This window comes from Oryx dammah, unplaced genomic scaffold (assembly GCF_014754425.2).
Source record: "Oryx dammah isolate SB20612 unplaced genomic scaffold, SCBI_Odam_1.1 HiC_scaffold_4, whole genome shotgun sequence".
NCBI lineage: Eukaryota > Metazoa > Chordata > Mammalia > Artiodactyla > Bovidae > Oryx > Oryx dammah.
This window is the reverse complement of record NW_024070188.1, coordinates 86613249-86636005: the sequence shown is the minus strand read 5'-3', so window position 1 is coordinate 86636005 and position 22757 is coordinate 86613249. Positions and strand designations below refer to the sequence as shown.

Here is a 22757-nt window from a genome sequence, read left to right as displayed (position 1 = left end):
TTCCTTTTGCCTGTTTTGTTAACCTGGCATTGTGGCGATGGAAATTCCTTTTGACCAGCAATTTGGGCTAAAACTCAGAATTTTCCACTGTCACCTCTCCGATGGCCACGTTTCCTTTGGAAGGCAGTTGATAAAAAGCTGAGCAGTGATTCTGCTCAAGGTACCAGTCCCCTGCTTTCCAGGAGCTGTGGGAAACCAACAGTCCACAGAAGGCATCACTTGTAAGCACACTGGCAAGGAAACGAGAGCATTCATCTGAGACGGCCCGCCGGATGCTGCACGATATCCTGTCAATGTGGTTCACTTACTTCCGTCAAAGCCTTTCTGACAGCATGGCAGTTTTCTCTTGTAAGTGTCAAGGCTGCTTTTGTATTGGCAGGCTTAGCAGGTATCACTTTTTAGTCTCCCTTTTATTCCTTTCTTCAAGCTCACATGATCACACAGATGCCATGAAGGACTAATCAATAAATCAACATGAAGGTCTAACGAAGAGGATACATATATGAGCTAACTCATTTTATTGCTTTAAAATATCCTAAGGGGACAAAGGGCTTCCCTTGTAGTTCAGTTGGTAAAGAGTTCAGTTCAGTTCAGTCGCTCAGTCATGTCCGACTCTTTGCAACCCCATGAATCGCAGCACGCCAGGCCTCCCTGTCCATCACCAACTCCCGGAGTTCACTCAGACTCACATCCATTGAGTCAGTGATGCCATCCAGCCATCTCATCCTCGGTCGTCCACTTCTCCTCCTGCCCCCAATCCCTCCCAGCATCAGAGTCTTTTCCAATGAGTCAACTCTTCACATCAGGTGGCCAAAGTACTGGAGTTTCAGCTTCAGCATCATTCCTTCCAAAGAAATCACAGGGCTGATCTCCTTGAGAATGAACTGGTTGGATCTCCTTGCAGTCCAAGGGACTCTCAAGAGTCTTCTCCAACACCACAGTTCAAAAGCATCAATTCTTTGGCGCTCAGCCTTCTTCACAGTCCAACTCTCACATCCATACATGACCACTGGAAAAACCATAACCTTGACTAGGCGGACCTTAGTCAGCAAGGTAATGTCTCTGCTTTTGAATATGCTATCTAGGTTGGTCATAACTTTTCTTCCAAGGAGTAAGCGTCTTTTAATTTCATCGCTGCAGTCACCATCTGCAGTGATTTTGGAGCCCTAAAAAATAAAGTCTGACACTGTTTCCACTGTTTCCCCATCTATTTTCCATGAAGTGATGGGACCGGACGCCATGATCTTCGTTTTCTGAATGTTGAGCTTTAAGCAAACTTTTTCACTCTCCTCTTTCACTTTCATCAAAAGGCTTTTTAGTTCCTCTTCACTTTCTGCCATAAGGGTGGTGTCATCTGCATATCTGAGGTGATTGATATTTCTCCCAGCAATCTTGATTCCAGCTTGTGCTTCTTCCAGTCCAGCGTTTCTCATGATGTACTCTGCATAGAAGTTAAATAAGCAGGGTGACAATATACAGCTTTGACATACTGCTTTTCCTATTTGGAACCAGTCTGTTGTTCCATGTCCAATTCTAACTGTTGCTTCCTGGCCTGCATACAGGTTTCTCAAGAGGCAGGTTAGGTGGTCTGGAATTCCCATCTCTTTCAGAATTTTCCACAGTTTATTGTGATCCACACAGTCAAAGGCTTTGGCATAGTCAATAAAGCAGAAATAGATGTTTTTCTGGAACTCTCTTGCTTTTTCCATGATCCAGCGGATGTTGGCAATTTGATCTCTGATTCCTCTGCCTTTTCTAAAACCAGCTTGAACATCAGGAAGTTCACAGTTCACATATTGCTGAAGCCTGGCTTGGAGAATTTTGAGCATTACTTTACTAGCCTGTGAGATGAGTGCAATTGTGTGGTAGTTTGAGCATTCTTTGGCATTACCTTTCTTTGGGATTGGAATGAAAACTGACCTTTTCCAGTCCTGTGGCCACTGCTGAGTTTCCCAAATTTGCTGGCATATTGAGTGCAGCACTTTCACAGTATCATCTTTCAGGATTTGAAACAGCTCAACTGGAATTCCATCACCTCCACTAGCTTTGTTCGTAGTGATGCTTTCTAAGGCCCACTTGACTTCACATTCCAGGATGTCTGGCTCCAGGTGAGTGATCACACCATCGTGATTATCCGGGTCATGAAGATCCTTTTTGTACAGTTCTTCTGTGTATTCTTGCCATCTCTTCTTAGTATCTTCTGCTTCTGTTAGGTCCATACCATTTCTGTCTTTTATTGAGCCCATCTTTGCATGAAATGTTCCCTTGGTATCTCTAATTTTCTTGAAGAGATTTCTAGTCTTTCCCTTTCTCTTGTTTTCCACTATTTCTTTGCATTGATCACTGAAGAAGGCTTTCTTATCTCTTCTTGCTATTCTTTGGAACGCTGCATTCAGATACTTATATCTTTCCTTTTCTCCTTGGCTTTTCGCTTCTATTCTTTTCACAACTATTTGTAATTTCTGCCTGCAATGCAGGAGACTTGGGTTCGACTGCTGGGTTGGGAAGATCCTCTGGAGAAGGAAATGGCAACCCACTCCAGTATTCTTGCCTGGAGGATCCCGTGGATAGAGGAGCCTGGCAGGCTGAAGTCCATGGAGTTGCAAGAATCAGACATGACTTTGCAACTAAACTACCATCAAAGGGACAAAACACAAGAAATGATATATTTCTAGCACAGTGATGCTTCACACCACTTAATTTCTGCCTTTTCATGAGGTTGGGAATGTGAGTTACATATTTTCCTTTTTACTTATTTATTTTAAACTAGAGAGTGTGGCTAAATATGTTGTATTCTTTCCTTAAATCTCCAGGATTTCTGACAATATTTTCCCTAAGTGTTGAAAGTGATGCTCTCTGAAGCTGAAAATTTTAAAGTTCTAACAGATCAATGTGTGGACATAGCAGAACCAACCTCAAGACTTAAGCTGTGAAAGAGAAGAACTAACAGACTGAAATATCAGTAATACAATTGTTCAGCTGGATTTTGACTTCAAACAATGTTGACACATAATATGTCAGACAGTTTCTTTCTCAAAAATAGGATTCAGTCTCTTAAAGAGTTAGATTTTTAGAAACTTTAAAATTTGAAATTGTTTAAATTCAGGAGAAGTTGAAAAAAGAGCAGCATTCCCACATACCTTTGACCAAGCTTCCTTAAATGATAATGTTGTACAAAACTATTGTACATGTATCAAGAGCAGCAATATGACATTGATACACTTTTATACAGTCTTTCCTCCCAATCCTACACCCTGGTAACTATGGAATTTTCTCCATCATTATGATTTTGTCATTTAAAGAATGTTATAAAAATTAAGTGAAAAAGCATATAAGCTGTTTTAAACAACTTATCAGAGAGAGACTTGGCATATCCTCAAGTCACCCATTTGGAATATACCATTCAGTGCATTTTAGGATACTCACAGAATTGTATAACCTATCACCATAAACTAATTTTAAAACATTTTCACCCCAAAAAGAAACCCCATGCCCATCATGGCCTCCCCCCATTTCCCTACTCACAAAGCTCATACAGCATTAAGAAATCAGAAATTACTTTCTACTTTCTGTCTCCGTGGATTTTTCTATTCTGTGTATTTAATATAAGTGGAGCCATACAATATATGGTCTTCTGGTTTCTTTCAACTGAAAAATGATGGCACCAAAGTTCACATTTTAGCATGCTACAGACTTTCATTCCATTTTTATTTCTGAATAATATTCTGTGATGTCTATATACCATATTTTATCTATGTATCATTCAGAGGGAATTTGTTTAGTTATGGGCTGTTATGACTAACACTACTGTGAACAATTGTTTTCACCTTGTGTCTGCTGCAGTCCACGGGGTTGCAAATAGTCAGACACGCCTGAGCGACTGTATGAACGGAACTGAACACGCTGTCATCTACTTGTTGAGTCGTCCGGTAGTGAAAAGTGAGGGTGAAAGTCGCTCAGTTGTGTCCGGCTCTTTATGACCTCATGGACTACAGCCCATGGAACTCTCCAGGCCAGCACACTGGAGTGGGCAGCCTTTTCCTTCTCCAGGGAATCTTCCCAAACCAGGGACTGAATCAGGGTCTCCTGCATTGCAGGCAGATTCTTTACCAGCTGAGCTCTGAGGGAAGCCCAAGTCATCTGATAACTGCACATTTTACGGGCAAATCACATCTTGCTCAACTTCATGCTATGAGTGTTAAGTAGAGATATTTTCATTTTTCTATTATAAATACCCAGGAATATAATTTTGGGAACATATAGTACATATTCAGCTTATTGAGCTGAGCAAGATGTGATTTGCCCATAAAATGTGCAGTTATCAGATGACTCGGGCTTCCCTCAGAGCTCAGCTGGTAAAGAATCTGCCTGCAATGCAGGACACCCTGTTCAATCCCTGGGTTGGGAAGGCTGGTGGGCTGCTGTCTATGGGGTCACACAGAGTTGGACACGACTGAAGTGACTTAACAACAGCAGCAGCAGCAGCTCAATAAGAAATTGCTAAGAATGTGTAATTGGACTTAGAAAACCCAGGCTGTAGTTCTTTGGCCTTTAGGAAATTTTGCAAAGCTTCCTGTTTAGCTGAAGATGGTATTGTTCCAAACAGAGTGGCAGCCATGTTTTTGCTCAGCCCAGTTCAGTTTTGAGAGTGTAACAGTACCTTCCCTTGTTTCATCTAGATGTGCCTTGAAGTGTTGTCAGTATTTGATTTTGTTTTGTCAGCCCTCAAATTCAGATACACAGCCACACAAAACCACATACCATAGACGACAATGTCCATTCTTGAGTGTTCTCTTAATAGCTTTTTCACCACGTCTTTACAATATTTGCATAATGCTTCTTTTCTTGTGCATTTGTAGATAGCTCATACATATCTCCAGAAGCAGGGGCAAATTTCCAAATAAACATCATTTCATCTCTAAACTTTTCTTCCTGGTCACAAAAGTAGGTCAAACTCTCAATCTTGCAAATGACGTGTAAATTATCAGCCATTTGAAGAAGGGCATCTAAATTTAATTCCTCTGCATGGGTGTTGGATGTCTTAGGGACTGGAAAAGAACTTGCTCTTCAACAAATCAGATGTGGTCTACCACAAATTTAAACTAATCAAAGTTTCCCTCTTTTTTCAATTATCTTTTTTTTACCCTTTTTTTATGTGAGGGTAATGTGCTCACAGACTGGTTCCAAATAGGAAAAGGAGTACGTTAAGGCTGTATATTGTCACCCTGTTTATTTAACTTGTATGCAGAGTACATCATGAGAAACACTGGGCTGGAGGAAACACAAGCTGGAACCAAGATTGCCGGGAGAAATATCAATCACCTCAGATATGCAGATGACATCACCCTTATGGCAGAAAGTGAAGAGGAACTAAAAAGCCTTTTGATGAAAGTGAAAGAGGAGAGTGAAAAAGTTGGCTTAAAGCTCAACATTCAGAAAACAAAGATCATGGCATCTGGTCCCATCATTTCATGGGAAATAGATGGGGAAACAGTGGAAACAGTGGCTGACATTATTTTGGGGGGCTCCAAAATCATTGCAGATGGTGATTGCAGCCATGAAATTAAGATGCTTACTCCTTGGAAGGAAAGTTATGACCAACCTAGATAGCATATTCAAAAGCAGAAACATTACTCTGCCAACAAAGGTCCTTCTAGTCAAGGTTATGGTTTTTCCAGTAGTCACAAATGGTTGTGAGAGTTGGACTGTGAAGAAAGCTGAGTGCTGAAGAATTGATGCGTTTGAACTGTGGTGTTGGAAAAGACTCTTGAGAGTCCCTTGGACTGCAAGGAGATCCAACCAGTCCATTCTGAAGGAGATCAGCCCTGGGATTTCTTTGGAAGGAATGATGCTAAAGCTGAAACTCCAGTACTTTGGCCACCTCATGTGAAGAGTTGACTCAGTGGAAAAGACTCTGATGCTGGGAGGGATTGGAGGCAGGAGAAGAAGGGGACGACAGAGGATGAGATGGCTGGATGGCATCACGGACTCGATGGACGTGAGTCTGAGTGAACTCCGGGAGTTGGTGATGGACAGGGAGGCTTGGCGTGCTGCAATTCATGGGGTCGCAAAGAGTCGGGCATGACTGAGCGACTGAACTGAACTGAATGTGCTGAGATTTGAAGGTAAAACATGTTTCTGCAGGATGTATTCCACTAGTAGAACGACAAAACTAATCATGTTATTGGAGAAATCTATTTCCCATATGTCACTACGAAATGATCTTTCAATATGTATGTTTATATTTTTCCCATTAATAATGTAATCTTCAGATATTTCTTTAAATAAGATATTTAGATCAATTCAATGAAATGAACCCTAGTGAGTGCAAAAAAAAGAAAAAAAGAATCTCCAAGCAGTCTCCAGTGTAGCTGTAAGAATCTCTCATCTCCCAAGCAATGCATCAGGATCTAGTTGTTCCATATCCTCATCAGAACTTGGTGTGTGTGTGTGTGTCTGTGTGTGTGAATCATGTATGTTTATCATACACACACACACACAGACACACACACACACTCACTCACTAGTGGGAAAGAATCTGCTTGCCAATGTAAGAGACTTAAGAGTTTGATCCCTGGGTCGGGAAGATCCCCTGGAGGAGGGTATGGCAACCCACTCCAGTGTTCTTGCCTGGAGAATCTCATGGACAGAGGAGCCTGGCGGGCTGCAGTTCATGGGGTCACAGAGTCAAGCACAGCTGAAGCAACTTAGCAGGCAAGCACATGTAATTCTTCAGGAATAAGTGGTATCTCATCATGGCTTCTATTTATGTATTATTTTTTTATATGGAAGTATTTTTTTGTGGTTTATTTATTTATTATTTTGCAATATTGTATTGGTTTTGCCATACATCAACGTGAATCCATCACAGGTATACACATGTTCCCCATTCTGAACCCCTCTCCCTCCTCCCTCTTAATTTGCATTTCCATGATGGACAACGACATCAACAACTTTCCTGTGAACACTTGATATTTCATATTCTCTTCCCTGATGTCTTTCACGTGTTTTGTTCATGTTCTAACTGAATTGTATTCTTACTGTATCATTTAGAAAATATTTTATAATTATGGAAACAAGTCCTTGGTCAGTTTATGTGATTTGCTGATATTTGCTCCCCATCTGTGTGGTTTGCCTTTTTATCCTCTTAACGAGGTCTTTCAGAAATCAAATGATTTTAATCTTGGTGAAGCGCAAATCTCTTCATTATGTTTTTAATGGATTGTGCTCTTTGGAGTCATATCTGCGAACTCTTCCTAAACTTAGGTCACATGGTCTTCTCCAGTGTTTTCCAAAATTGTAATTATGCTTTTTACACTTGGACTTATAGGTCAATGTTTTAAATACAATGTAGTTTTAATGAAGATTGTTGCTTGTTTGCTCTGCTTACAGATATCCATTTTTTCCAATATGATTTATTTAATACATCTCTTCATTAAATTGGACTTCCCCGGTGGCTCAGACGGTAAAGCATCTTGCTTACAATTTGGAAGACCTGGGTTCAATCCCTGGGTTGGGAAGATTCTCTGGAGAAGGTAATGGCAACCCACTCCAGTACTCTTGCCTAGAAAAGCCCATGGACAGAGGAGCATGGTGGGCTACAGTCCACGGGTTCACAAAGAGGCAGACACGACTGAGCAACTTCACTTTCACTTTCTTTCATTAAATTGCTTCTGCCACTTTGTTTAAAAATTGTATGTGTGTATTCGTGCTCAACTATTTCTATTCTTGACAATGTTGACTATTACCTGAGCCTTGTGATCCTGGAAAACAGAAAAGGTTCAGAAATTTCCTCAACTTTTGTGTTCTTGGAAGGTGGATGTTTCACTTGAGGTCAGCCTGCTTTTCTGGAAGACACCTGAGGAGGTGCACTGTGCCAGCTGGGGCTGAGTCAGCCAAAGTTCAAGTTCAAGGACATCTTAAGGAAAATTGGATTCCATCCTTTTTGTTCCCATTGATCAGTTCAGATAATCATTTATAAGGAAAAGAACAGGAATTTGGAGGGACTCTTTCTAACCTTCTCAGAGGTAAACAAGGTGGCTTCCTAAGGCTAACCTAAGCCACAGGTTAGAAGGTGTGCCTTTAGCAAAACCACTGCTATGCTGGGTATCAGCTGCTTTTAAAGCAGATATCATCAGAGATGTGACCATATAAATCCTGAGTTTTAACCTATATTGTTGCTCAAAAAAATTGTCATCGCTTCCAAACAAGTTTAACAAAACATAGAAAGAATTTTTCACTGTACGTGTGTATATTATTGGAATGTTTCTTCATTTCTTGAAGGGGCATTCTTTTGGAAAAGCACCAAGGAAAGAGGAAGTATCTCCTCTCCAGAAAAAGAGAAGATAGTTGGAAACTGACTACTTTCCAATGTGATTACATAACTACTTACTCTCTTTCTTATGACTTCGGGCCTTTTAATGCATAGGGAAGTAAATTAGCGAACTCCTGGACTCTGCAGACAGAAAGGATTTCAGATGAAAATACTGTTCTCAGTATAACAGCTATGATTTTTCTTTTGAAATGAATTCAATATCCTTCTCTGGTATTCCTCACTGATAAAATGTTTGTCACTACATATCACACATTTATCAAAATGCTGCTAAAATAGAAAATTAGAGTTTCTCAATAAGCTGGCTATATTAATTATGGTATGTCCATAATATTGCATCGCCATAGAAATGACATAGATATGCATTCATTGACACATAAAATTTCCATATATAACTTCATTAAACATAGGCATGAACAATTATCATTCATTTTCTTCAAATAGAATATATATATATATATTCTTTTTTTCTTTTTTTTTTTCCAGAAAGAAAAGACATATAGACCATACTTAAAGCAAGTGAATGAGATTACCTAGAGAGAAACAGTTTTGCAGGAATGGAGAAAAGTTCAAGACTAACCTAGATAGAAAAAAAAAAAAAAGGCAAATAAACTAGGAAAAGATTAACCTGCAGGGATCAGAGGAAAACTATGGAAATGTGACGGCATGAGATCCAAGCTCAATGGCCATTTCAAGAAGGAAGGCCTCTTAATTGCTATTGAGAGGGTTCAGAATATGAAGGGAGAGGGAGTGTTTTCTGGAGTTACCAGCTATATAATCTCCCTGGGGAATAAAATGAACTGGAGATTGATTCAGAGAGAAGGAATGGAAAGAGGGAGTGAAAGAAACTTTCAAAAGACTGCTGTTAAAGAATAAAACCTGGGAAGATGGTACTTGGAGAGAGATATAAAGTCCAAAGAGAAGTTTATTTGCTTTAACAAGATATTCTAAAATAGGCCTGCATATTTAAGGGAAAGAAATCAGGAAAGAAAAAGAAGTTTACTCAGTAGGAGAGAATTGGGAGCCAAAGTAGAAGGATAAAGCTTCTGTGGTTGACAGAATAATGCCCCCCGATAGATCCACACCCTCATCTCTGGAATCTGTGAATCTGTTACTTGGACGACAAAGGCAGCTTTGCAGTTAGGGAAAGCAGCTTCAGATGGAGAGATCACCCAGGTAGATCCAATGGATCATAAAGGTCCTTAAACGTGAGAGAGGGAGACAGGAAAGACAGTCAGAGGAGGAGACGTGGGGCCAGGGCAGAAGCTGAGTGATGTTCTTGACGGCCTTGAAGATGAAAGGCAGTCAAGGCCCGAGGTGGCTCTAGAAGGAGGAAAAGCAGAGAAACAGCATCTCCCCTGGAGCCTCAAGAAACACAGAGCTGCTGACACCTTGATTTGAGCCTCTTGAGACATAGTGTGAATTTCTGCTGTGTGTGTCAAGTCAATTGAGTCATGTCTGACTCTTTGCAACCCCGTGGACCATAGCCCACCAGACTCCTCTGTCCATGGGATTCTCCAGGCAAGAACATTGGAGTAGGTGGCCTTTCCCTTCTCCAGGGGATTTCTCTGACTCAGGGATCCAACCCACATCTCTTACATCTCCTGCATGGGCAAGCAGTTTCTTTACCACTAGCACCACGTGGGATTTCTGCCATCCTCCAAATGATGATAATACATTTGTGTTCCTTTAAGCCACTACTTTTGCCTGATTTGTTTCAGAGACAATTCTATCTGGTCTGTTTCCCTTAAAGGTTTCACATCTGAAGTGTGTTTCTGGTGGTGGGAGATTATATTTCTTATTGATCTTTTTATTCATAAAACTATTTCATTAAAAGCACAGACTTGATTCTTACTGAGAAAATTGCTATCTCTTACATACACATGCGTGCTCAGTCACTCAGTCGTGTCCAGCTCTTTGCGACCCCAAGGATTAAAGCCAATCAGGCTCCTCTGTCCATGAGATTTTCCAGACAAGAATACTGGACTGGGTTGCCATTTCCTTCTCCATCTCTTACATATAAAGACAACCATTAAGTATCTACACAATTAAAATATTTTGTAGTCAGGTCAAAATCGACCCGTATAAAGTCAGATGTTTTCCTGTCACTAATATGTCATTTAAATATTGCAAACAAATCTGATACTTGTTTCTTTTTCTTATCTCCCAAAGTTAGTCATCGTTTGTAAAACAAAATCCCAAGAAATTCCTGATAATGCAGTCTTAGGAGGGAATTTGCAGGAGTGAAATTTGACACTCTTCTCTGATATATTAGGCATCAAGGGTGATCTTCGGGATTTAGTTTTTGTTGAGTCACCATCTTACCCTTTCCAACTCATCCTCTGTCGCTCCTGATGGTTGGATGGCATCACTGACTCAACGGACATGAGTTTGAGCAAACTCTGGGAGATGGTGAAGGACAGGGAAGCCTGGAATGCTATAGTACCTAAGATCACAAAGAGTCAGACACAACGTAGTGACTGAACAGCAACAGTCTTACCCTTTCAGCCCATAAATAACACTGATAAAACTGTCCAACAGCAGATGCCATATACGCACAAGGGGGAATCCTTGTCTTCCCTGGTCTACAGCTTTTCGGGACACTAGTGTTGAGAAATGATTGTGCCCTTATTTGAGTTTCCATCATGCTATTATAAAATTTTCATAATGAATAATAGTTATAGATTTACTGTATTATTTTACCTAAACGATGAATCAAGGATAGGAACATTCATAATTAATTTTTGCATTTCTAGCTCTAAGCACATTAACTGATACATAACAGGCACACAGCAGAGCATGAAATTGCATACAAGGTAGCGTTTGCTATGGCTTTACCATAGTGTTTGCACTGTATTGCCTATCTTTGACTAGATTTTTATACCTGTGTGAGAAAAGTAATAATAATACCTACTTTGCATGCCATGTTGAATATTATAGGCAACATTGCATATTAAACTCTTAGCACAGTGTCTAACATAGCTTGCTTTCAGAAAAAGTTAGCCAAAATCACAATCATCCTGCAAAATCATAATCTGATAACTAATGAATGTTGATGTTATTTCTACATGATTTTCTGAAATGAAATTCTAAGGAACAAAATAAGCTATATCACCTATCACATTTTATATGAGATACTTAACTGAAGGCAACAAATAAAGTATGAATAATTTAACCTGAAGAGGAATGTATTAAAAAAGATATTAAGTGATTCACAAATCCTCTAGGAAATCTAATGAACAGAATTTGGAGGCTACATAAAGAGAAATAATAAACTAAATCCAGTCAGTAAAGGACTTCCCTGGGGGGCCAGTGGTTGGCTCTGAGCTTCCAATGCAAGGGTCAGGGGTTAGATCCCTGGTCAAGGGACTGAGACCCCACATGCTATGAAGTGAAGTGAAGTGAAGTCGCTCAGTCGTGTCCGACTCTTTGTGACCCCATGGACTGTAGCCTACAAGGCTCCTCTGTCCATGGAATTTTCTAGGCAAGAGTCCTGGAATGGGTTGTCAATTCCTTCTCCAGGGGATCTTCCCAACCCAGGGATTGAACCTGGGTCTCCCACATTGCAGGCAGATGCTTTACCATCTGAGCCACCAGGGAAGCCACATGCTTATGGGGCATGACCAAAAAATATTGAAAGAAAAAATGAAGTCAGTGAAGTACTGGCTGCAGACATAACTTTTCTACTAAACGCATCTCACCAACAGTGGACAACACAATACAGAGCGAACCTCTAGTGTGTGTACTTAGTTTCTTGGTCGTGTCTGACTCTTTGCAACCCCATGGGCTGTAGCCCGGCAGGCTCCTCTGTCTATGGGATTCTCCAGTAAAAATACTGGAGTGGGTAGCGCTTCCCTCCTCCAGGGGATCTTCCCAACCCGGGATGGAACCCAGGTCTCCCACATTGTAGGTGGATTCTTTACCGTCTGAGCCACCAGGGACCTGGAGGTAACTGTTGTCAGCGTTTTCCACCCATAGCAAGAATGCGTCCTGCTCAGTCACACTGCTTATGATTCAAAGTGTCGCGGCGGCATGTCCAGTTTGGGTTGCTATGTCATGTTCCCTGCTTGCCTGCAAGAGAGGCTGGGACATGAAACCTGGCATTTGTGGTTTTTATTGGGGGGAGATGAAGTTTTGGTTCCTGCAATGTAATTCCCCAGCCACAGAAAGGCAAATCCGAAGTGGAACAGCAAAAGTGAATGGAAAAGTCCTCTAAGTCTTACCATGTGTTCATATGTAGAATTCATGGTATTTCAAGGAAAGGCCAATTACAGTTAAAAATATATTAATCCACTATAAAACACAGGCTTCCTGGGTGGCGCAGTAGGCAAAGATTCTGCCTCCGATGCGAGAGACACAGGCTCCATCCCTGGGTCAGGGAGATCCCTGCAGTACGAACTGTCAACCCGCTCCAGTATTCCAGCCTGGAGAATCCCATGGACAGAGGAGCTGGCATAGGGCCGCAGAGGGATGAATGCAAATGAGCACACACTGTATAGCGGAGGGAGCCCCACGCAGTGCTCTGCGGTGACCTAAATGGGAAGGAAGTCCCCAAAAGAGGGGATAGACATATGCGTATGGCTGACTCACTTTGGTGTACAGCAGAAGCTAGCACCACATTGTAAAGCAGCTATGCTCTAATAATTTTTTAAAATTATCTTAGCTCTAATCATATATCAGATATAACCCTTTTAAAGATCTTTTCAGCGGTAGACTAGCCCTCACCTTCCTAAAAACCAAAGTGCTTTACCCCCATTCATCCTTGTTCCAAATGTTTGCAGTTCTCCTCTCCCCTGCTCTTGGGCTCAGGTGAGATGTGGCTCGGGAGTGATGGCTGAGACAAGGGTGCCGGGACTGGCAGGCTGCCAGTGGCCGGCGAGCGGCTGAGACAGGCACTCAACCCAGACATACTCTACAATCCCAGGAGGAACCTTAGAACCAATCCTGCATTTGGACTATGGTTATTGTATTCGCTCCCTTGTTCTACACTCAAGGTATCCCCAGATTTCTATCAGAAGGTAACCAAATTTAACCTCTGCCTCTGACAGGAAATGCCTGGAGCCTGCACAAACACCAGGAAATTGAGCGAAGCCTTCACTTGAGCAGCTTTTTAAAGCAATTGTTTAAAATTTACCACTGGCCTTTTGTATTTCCCAGGGGCATCTTCTTGAATGTTGTTTCAAAGCAATAACGTTTCAGGGTTGAACATGGTGAACGCGTAACTAGAACGGATGTGAAATTCTTGACAAAAAGGTTTTCTCATGAGTGTTTCACAAGTAATATAATGAATTCTCACTATAGTCTCCATAAAAAGTCAAGTTCCTTATTATGGTAAGGTATTCTTATTCACTCAGAGTTAGAATAATCAGAGGAAGTACTATATTTAAATATGTATCATTCTGTGTGTATATAAATATTCATATTATACAGTTTATGAGTTACATCCTATGTCACTAAGCCCAGGGGTACAGTAACATAATTTAAAATACACATGCCAGATTTCAACTTTTAAAACATTTAAAGTCAATATGAAATATATGTTAACTAGTAATGTTAATATAACTTTCTCTTGCAATAATCATGTGTGCACATAATATGAATATTAAATATATAAAATATTAAAAAGTATTTTGTTAAATATATTAAATATATTCTTATAAGATATAAAACTGCTTTTTATTCCATAAATATTAAAAACATATTATCTGTCAATGTATGGTAGATTATATTTATTTCTAATGAGTTAAAATTTATGGAAAAGTTTAAAGATTCTTACATACTGTGCTGGTCGGAAACAAAAATGTCATGAATCTACTCAGCAAAAATCTCTGGAGTCAATATTTCTCTAACAGTGAATGCCAGTTTCTGATGGTTTAAAACACAAATTTATTGAGGAGAACCTTGCTAACGTGAGGACTTCTGATCAGTAGCATATTCAGTACATACAATAGGAAAAATCTAGAGTTTACATGAGAGCTAAACATTTAGTTTACATCAATTTGGAGTTGGTAGTGCCTCCTATTTCCCTGAACAAGAAAGGAAAAGGTGAAAGAAATTGGGTGCATATATGACACAAGGGGAGAGACACACACATCCAGAGGACACACATCCTACATCTAGGGTTCAAAGTTCAACCAGTAGATCCATTATGATGACAAAAAACACAAAGCTCTTTTTTTATATATAACTTTACTTTTTAAAATTTATTTATTTTTTAAAATATAAATTTATTTATTTTAATTGGAGGCTAATTACTTTACAATATTGTATTGGTTTTGCCATACATCAACGTGAATCCACCACAGGTATACACATGTTCCCCATCCTGAACCCCCTCCCTCCTCCCTCCCCATCCCATCCCTCTGGGTGGTCTCAGTGCACCAGCCCCAAGCATCTAGTATCCTGCATCGAACCTGGACTGGCAATTTGTTTCATATATGATATTATACATGTTTCAATGCCATTCTCCCAAATCATCCCACCCTCGCCCTCTCTCACAGGGTCCAAAAGACTGTTCTATACATCTGTGTCTCTTTTGCTGTCTCGCATATAGGGTCATTATTACCATCTTTCTAAATTCCATATATATGGTTTAGCATACTGTATTAGTGTTTTTCTTTCTGGCTCACTTCACTTTGTATAATAGGCTCCAGTTTAATTCACCTCCTTAGAACTGATTCAAATGTATTCTTTTTAATGGCTGAGTAATACTCCATTGTGTATATGTACCCCAGCTTTCTTATCCATTCATCTGCTGATGGACATCTAGGTTGCTTCCATGTCCTGGCTATTATAAACAGTGCTGTGATGAACACTGGGGTACATGTGTCTCTTTCAATTCTGGTTTCCTTGGTGTGTATGCCCAGCAGTGGGATTGCTGGGTCATAAGGCAGTTCTATTTCCAGTTTTTTAAGGAATCTCCACACTCTTCTCCATAGTGGCTGTACTAGTTTGCATTCCCATCAACAGTGTAAGAGGGTTCCCTTTTCTCCACACCCTCTCCAGCATTTATTGCTTGCAGACTTTTGGATAGTAGCCATTCTGACTGGCGTGAAATGGTACCTCATTGTGGTTTGGATTTGCATTTCTCTGATAATGAGTGATGTTGAGCATCTTTTCATGTGTTTGTTAGCCATCTGTATGTCTTCTTTGGAGACATGTCTGTTTAGTTTTGGCCCATTTTTTGATTTGGTTGTTTATTTTTCTGGAATTGAGCTTCAGGAGTTGCTTGTATATTTTTGAGATTAGTTCTTTGTCAGTTGCTTCATTTGCTATTATTTTCTCCCATTCTGAAGGCTGTATTTTCACCTTGCTTATAGTTTCCTTTGTTGTGCAGAAGCTTTTAAGTTTAATTAGGTCCCATTTGTTTATTTTTGCTTCTATTTCCAATATTCTGGGAGGTGGGTTATAGAGGATCCTGCTGTGATGTATGTCAGAGTGTGTTTTGCTTATGTTCTCCTCTAGGAGTTTTATAGTTTCTGGTCTTATATTTAGATCTTTAATTCATTTTGAGTTTATTTTTGTGTATGGAAACACAAAGCTCTTAAACTGAGTCTTCTAAATACAAAGCGAAAGAAGTCCCAATTAATTTGATTTATCAGAAAAAATCACAGATATAGATACACAGTGACAACTGATATTAGAACTATCCTATGGAATATATAAAATAAATGGTTGATATACTTAAAGAAATAAAGTTGACAAAATATAATGAAGGAAAGGAGGATATAATACGTGACAGCAAATTTAAATCAGAAATAAACAAATTATAGAATGAAAATTAAAATAGAAATTAAGTAGCTAGGCACCAAAATAAACATCACTTAAGAGAGAATTAGAGATAGATTTGAAACACTTGAACAGATGGCTTGAAGAAACTGTACAGGCAATGCTCTGTAGAAGAGTGGGGGTATATCTTAAAGAGGCTTAAAGAGATACATAAGATTGTGTAAGACATTCTAGCACCATATCAAGGCTTCCGTTAGAAATAATAGAGGACAGGAGAGAAGGGCAAATTGGAAGATGTTTCCAAATCTGTTAAATACAATTTACATATTTAGGAAATTCACTGAATCCAAACCAGAATAATTGTGTGTGTATGTGTGTGTATGTGTGTGTGTATTTATGATATGTAGACATACATAGTGTATGTGTGTGTGTATGTATGATATGCATACATACATATATTATATAATTATAATTTTTAAAAACTTCACTTTCATGTGATTATGAGAGCTGGCAGGTCTGTAATCTGCAGGGCAACCCATAGGCTAGAAACAGGCAGAAGTTGGCACTTCAGTCTTGAGACAGAATTTCTTTTCACTTTAAACCTCATTTGTTTCTCTCAGGACCTCTAACTGATTGGATGAGACCCACCCACATTATTAAGGATAATCTCTTATCCTGAAGGCCAAGTGACTGTAGATATAAATCACACCTACAAAGCAGAAAAAGTAATAGAGAAAGTGAAGAAAATGAAACATTTAAAATACCAATAAAATTGATGACTTTAGCAAGACTGACCAAGAAAAAAGATTTAAATTACTAAAATCAGGAAAGATAAAGGGAAAATTAGAGCTGGATTTACAATATAAAGGTCATAAGGAAATACTCTGAGCAATTGTATGGCAATAGATTATATAATGCAGGTGAAATGAACAAATTCCTAAAAACATGTGAACTCCCAAAACTGACTCAGAGGACTTCCCTGGCTGGCCAATGGATAAGACTCTGCTTCCAAAGCAGGGGACTTAGGTTCAGTTCCTGGTTGAGATACTAAGATCTCACATGCCATACTGAATGGTCAAAAAATAAATAAATAAGTAAATAACTGCCTCAGAAGACACAAACCTGAATAGAACAGTAACGAGTGTACAGATTGAGTATTTGAAACGATTTTCCCACAAAGAAAAATCCAAACTTACATTACTTTGTTGGTAAACTATAATGATGTTTTAAAGAATTAACATTAAACTAAAAAAAAAAAAAAAAAGAAAACACTTTCTGATTCAATTTTATTGAGATCAGTCTTATCTGAGAGTAAAATATAAAAAAAAATATTGACATAAAATACACCAACAAATTTCTTAAAAAGTGAATCTAACATATTAAGATGATTATACAGCATGACCAAATGGAATTTGCCACACAATTCTAAGTGTGTCTTAACATACAAAAATCAATCAATATAATATACCATATTAATAAAAGGGAAGAAAACACAGTTGTAATAGACATAGAACAATCATTTGCTAAAATCCATCACTTTATGAAAAAAACAAAAAAAAGAAAAACGCTGAATAATCCCCCTAGGAATAGAAGCAAACTTCCTGAACTCAACAATAGGATACACAAAAATAAAACAAAACTCATGTTATCAGTTCAGTTCAGTACAGTCTCTTAGTTGTGTCCAACTCTTTGTAACCCCATGAACCAGGCCTCCCTGTCCATCACCAACTCCCAGAGTCCACCCAAACCCGTGTCCATCGAGTCGATGATGCCATCCGACCATCTCATCCTCTGTTGTTCCCTTCTCCTCCTGCCCTCAATCTTTCCCAGCATCAGGGTCTTTTCAAATGAGTCAGCTCTTCACTTCAGGTGGCCAAAGTATTGGAGCTTCAGCTTCAGCATCAGTCCTTCCAATGTATATTCAGGGTTGGAAGATTGCAAACTAAGCTAGTGAAAGTGAAAATGAAGTTGCTCAGTCATGCCTGACTCTTTGTGACCCCGTAGATAGTAGCCTGCACCAAGCTCCTCCATTCATGGGATTTTCAAGGCAAGAGTACTGGAGTGGGTTGCCATTTCCTTCTCCAGGGAATCTTCCCAACCCAGGGATCGAACCCAGGTCTCTCACATTGTAGACAGATGCTTTACCTTCTGAGCCATCAGGGAAGTCAAACCAAGCTAGTAGGATGTTAACTAAAACAGGTTCTCTCCTCTCAGCTTGACAAATATACCTTTATAGCACACAGCCTTTGACTGTGTGGATCACAAAAAACTGTGGAAAATTCTGAAAGAGATGGGAATACCAGACCACCTGACCTGCCTCTTGAGAAATCTGTATGCAGGTCAGGAAGCAACAGTTAGAACTGGACATGGAACAACAGACTGGTTCCAAATAGGAAAAGGAGTACGTCAAGGCTGTATATTGTCACCCTGCTTATTTAACTTCTATACAGAGTACATCATGAGAAATGCTGGACTGGAAGAAACACAAGCTGGAATCAAGATTGCCAGGAGAAATATCAATAACCTCAGATATGCAGATGACACCACCCCTATGGCAGAAAGTGAAGAGGAGCTAAAAACCTCTTGATGAAAGTGAAAGAGGAGAGTGAAAAAGTTGGCTTAAAGCTCAACATTCAGAAAACGAAGATCATGGCATCCGGTCCCATCACTTCATGGGCAATAGATGGGGAAACAGTAGAAACAGTGTCAGACTATTTTTTTGGGCTCCAAAATCACTGCAGATGGTGATTGCAGCCATGAAATTAAAAGACACTTACTCCCTGGAAGAAAAGTTATGACCAACCTAGATAGTATATCCAAAAGGAGAGACATTACTTTGCCGACTAAGGTATGCCTAGTCAAGGCTATGGTTGTTCCAGTAGTCATGTATGGATGTGAGAGTTGGACTGTGAAGAAGGCTGAGTGCTGAAGAATTGATGCGTTTGAACTGTGGTGTTGGAAAAGACTCTTGAGAGTCCCTTGGACTGCAAGGAGATCCAACCAGTCCATTCTGAAGGAGATCAACCCTGGGATTTCTTTGGAAGGAATGATGCTAAAGCTGAAACTCCAATACTTCAGACACTTCATGGGAAGAGTTGACTCACTGGAAAAGACTCTGATGCTGGGAGGGATTGCGGGCAGGAGGAGAAGGGGACGACCTAGGATGAGATGGCTGGATGGCATCACAGACTCGATGGACTTGAGTCTGAGTGAACTCCGGGAGTTGGTGATGGACAGGGAGGCCTGGTGTGCTGTGGTTCATGAGGTCGCAAAGAGTCGGACACGACTGAGCGACTGAACTGAACTGAACTGAACTGAGCACTCTGAAAGGCTAGGACCACATTGAGACTCCTTAGATTTCTCCCCAAGTTTCTGGCCTAACACCCCTTGTTCTTACTTCTGACTTTATGCACCATCACAAGGAGTCTGATGTGCATGGACATGGATGCCCACCTGCACACCCAAGCTAAGTTCCCTTGGACTCAATGCTAAAAGTTCTGAGAGGTATGGATTACCCTTGGGAGGAGAAAAAATCCATACTGATGATGGAACTGAGCTTAGATCATTTGGCTGAGGATTCAAGAATCCAGGATTCTTGAACCTGAACCTGGTCTACAGATGGGCATAGTAGCTCTGTGGGCATGTCCCTTTGCTGCTTAAGACTCCCTGCCGGGAGAGAAGCATGGTCAGAGAAGGGCCATCATGGAGGCTTCTGAAGTACAGGTTTCTCTTTGTGTCCAAGGACATTACTGCTTCCACCAATTGTCTGTATAATGTTTTGTTATCCTCAGGTGTAGAATGGAGATGATATTCAACTCATTGAATTATGAGAGTTAAAGAAAATCAAAGATTAAAGAAAAAATATTATATCAACATATTGCCAGATACATAGAATAATGAATTCTCTTTCTCTCTCCCTCTTTTCATTGTTACCTTAATTTCTCCCAGATTACTCATTTATGTTCAGTTCAGTTTCTCAGTCTTGTCTGACTCTTTGCCACCCCATGAACCACAGCATGCCAGGCCTCCCTGTCCATCACCAACTCCCGGAGTCCACCCAAACCCATGTCCATTGAGTCGATGATGCCATCCAACCATCTCATCCTCTGTCGTCCCCTTCTCCTCCTGCCCTCAATCTTTCCCAGCATCAGGGTCTTTTCCAATGAGTCAGCTCTTCGCATCAGGTGGCCAAAGTATTGGAGTTTCAGTAATAAGACTAATATTAGTGCTTCATCCTCAGGACTGACATAACACATACATCATATAATATGTGATAATGAAGCAAGAGATCTATAAGTGGTATATGGGATAGAGCATGGCAACCCACTGCAGTATCCTTGCCTAGATAATTCCACAGACAGAGAAGCCTGGCTGGCTACAGCTCACGGGGTTACAAAGAGTCAGACCAGATTGAAGTGGCATAGCACACAGCACACGATAGTCAATAGAAGAGGCACTGAACTGGGGGAGAAAGTTTCCACTTGGGAAAACCTAAGTGGAATTTGTAACTACATGGGAGTTTCTGGTAGGATCATCTTGATATTTACCTTTTCCTGAAAAAATGCTTCCATTAGTTGAAAATGTTTCCATTCATTAATTGACCTAGAAATTAATTCTTGCCTTAGTTTTCGCCAAACCTGATAATATACACACCCAATTTGGAAAACTCACCCAAGACTTATCACATAATCCCCAATAATATGTGTCAGGGAGATTTCTGGTTGGTGCCAGTTCTCAGATGTTCTGATTTCCCCTGGCCAGCATAAGCAGATGGCATTGTTCAGAGAAGTTGGCCTGGAGATGTAGTTGGAGAAGAAACTCTACGTGCATGTAATTTGAAATCTGCCTGGATCCTGATAAAACAGGAGTCATCGTGGGATTTTGATGCTTCACAGGAGTCATCAACAGAGTGAAATATCCTTCTTAAGTGAGTCCTGAATGTCTTTCGTGTCCAGTCATGGTTCCCTATATACATGTGTGTGTAGAACAATATGAAACGCTCTGATCATTTTTGCAGCAGCCACCACTTCTGCTCTGTACTCACCCCACGCTCCCAACAGCATCACAAATGTACATATGTATCAATAAGCAATATATCCTTCAGAAGGGTCTAGAAAGTTTAGCAAAATCTGATTCATGGAAACCACTCAGATATTGATGTTTTAACTGACATTTGGCATGAAATAAAATAATTACTGGGTTTTGCAATGTTAATTTAAGGCATTATATTAGATTTTGGAAAAGTCAATGCATCTAATATAAACCTATTTAGTTGAGCCAATAAATCTTAATGAAGACCTTTATGGATACAAATAGTAAAGGAATCAACTTTAACAAAATTTTAATCTTCAAAAACCCAGCTTTATCCAACCAATACACTTTTTATCTTGATTCCTTTTTAGTGAGAAAAACTAACTTTCCCCACCTCCCCAAGTACCTATCTCATGACAATATATTCTAAAATAATGAGGCTATATTGCAGTGGCTCACTTATTTTAAAAGAAATATGGTCAACATGTAATCATTATTTGGTTTATGTGAAGAGAAATTCCAATGAAAGATAACTGAGTATATTATTTTTCACATTTTAGAAGAATCATTGCTTAAGTTACAAGGTAATGTTAAATAGACAAATGTACAGAGGTCTGTGTGCGAAAAATATTTTACCTTCTCCACATAGTGTTCTGAAAACATTAAAATTCAATTAATTCAGGAGAATCAATCAAAGGTTCCTGTTTTACAATGCGTTGTGCCATATGCATGCGTATGTCCATGTTTGAGTTTGCACAGAGAGATATGGCTGGAGAGAGAGTAAAAGATAAGGAGGCCAGTACACATAGAAGGAAACATAAAAAAGAGAAGTGAAAAAAAAGTTTTCCTGAGTTTTCAAACTTTAGGAAAATTACTCAAGTCTTTGTTTCCCAAAAGGCAAAGGGAAGATATCTATTAAGGAACCCAAAAGCACTATTCTCCTTTCAACCAGTAAAGCAAAGTAGGTAAGTATAGTCAGAGGTGAATGCAGAAATCAGAGCCAAGGAATGTTAAATTAGAAATGCAAAATGCCTGATGATATTTTAACACACAATACCTGAGAGCTTTATTCACTTTCCCTTCTATTTTAAGGGATCCTCACCCTTTCCATGTCAAGACTTCCCACTTAGGGCTTAGGGAAAGAGGAAGTCAATGGGCGGTTGCATTAGTTTTTTTGTTTCAAGCTGTCACAGCTGCAAAATTGCTCAAGGCGACTCCACAGGGAGTGCTACCCAGCTATGCAAATGAGTTCCACACGTGACACGGGCCAGCATGGGGCGGGGGGGGTGAACTATGCAAATGAGTTCCACACGTGACATGGGCCAGCATGGAGGGGGCGGTGAGCTATGCAAATGAATTCCAAATGTGACATGGGCCAGCACGGGGGGGGGGGGGGGCCCCCCCCGGGGGGGGGGGGTGACTGTGGAGGCTGAGTGACTGCCACCAAGGAGCCAGAGCCATTGATTTCTGCTCATCTATTTCATCATAGTGACCTCTCTCTAGAAGGAAGGAAAGGAAGAGCAAAAGAGAGGTACAGAGAGAAAATGAAGTTAAAATGTTTCTTTACTTACTTATCCCTCCTTCTTTCAAGTACCTTTATGATCATGTCATTTCCCTTCACCACATATTTTACTCATATCACAACCGGGTTAATAACTAGGCTTTA

General features: G+C 40.0%; 1 pseudogene; it reads right to left on the bottom strand.

The window, feature by feature from the left end:
* Nucleotides 1-4486: 4486 nt before the first annotated feature.
* Nucleotides 4487-22757, bottom strand: part of LOC120862684 — a 58624-nt pseudogene continuing 40353 nt past the window's right edge.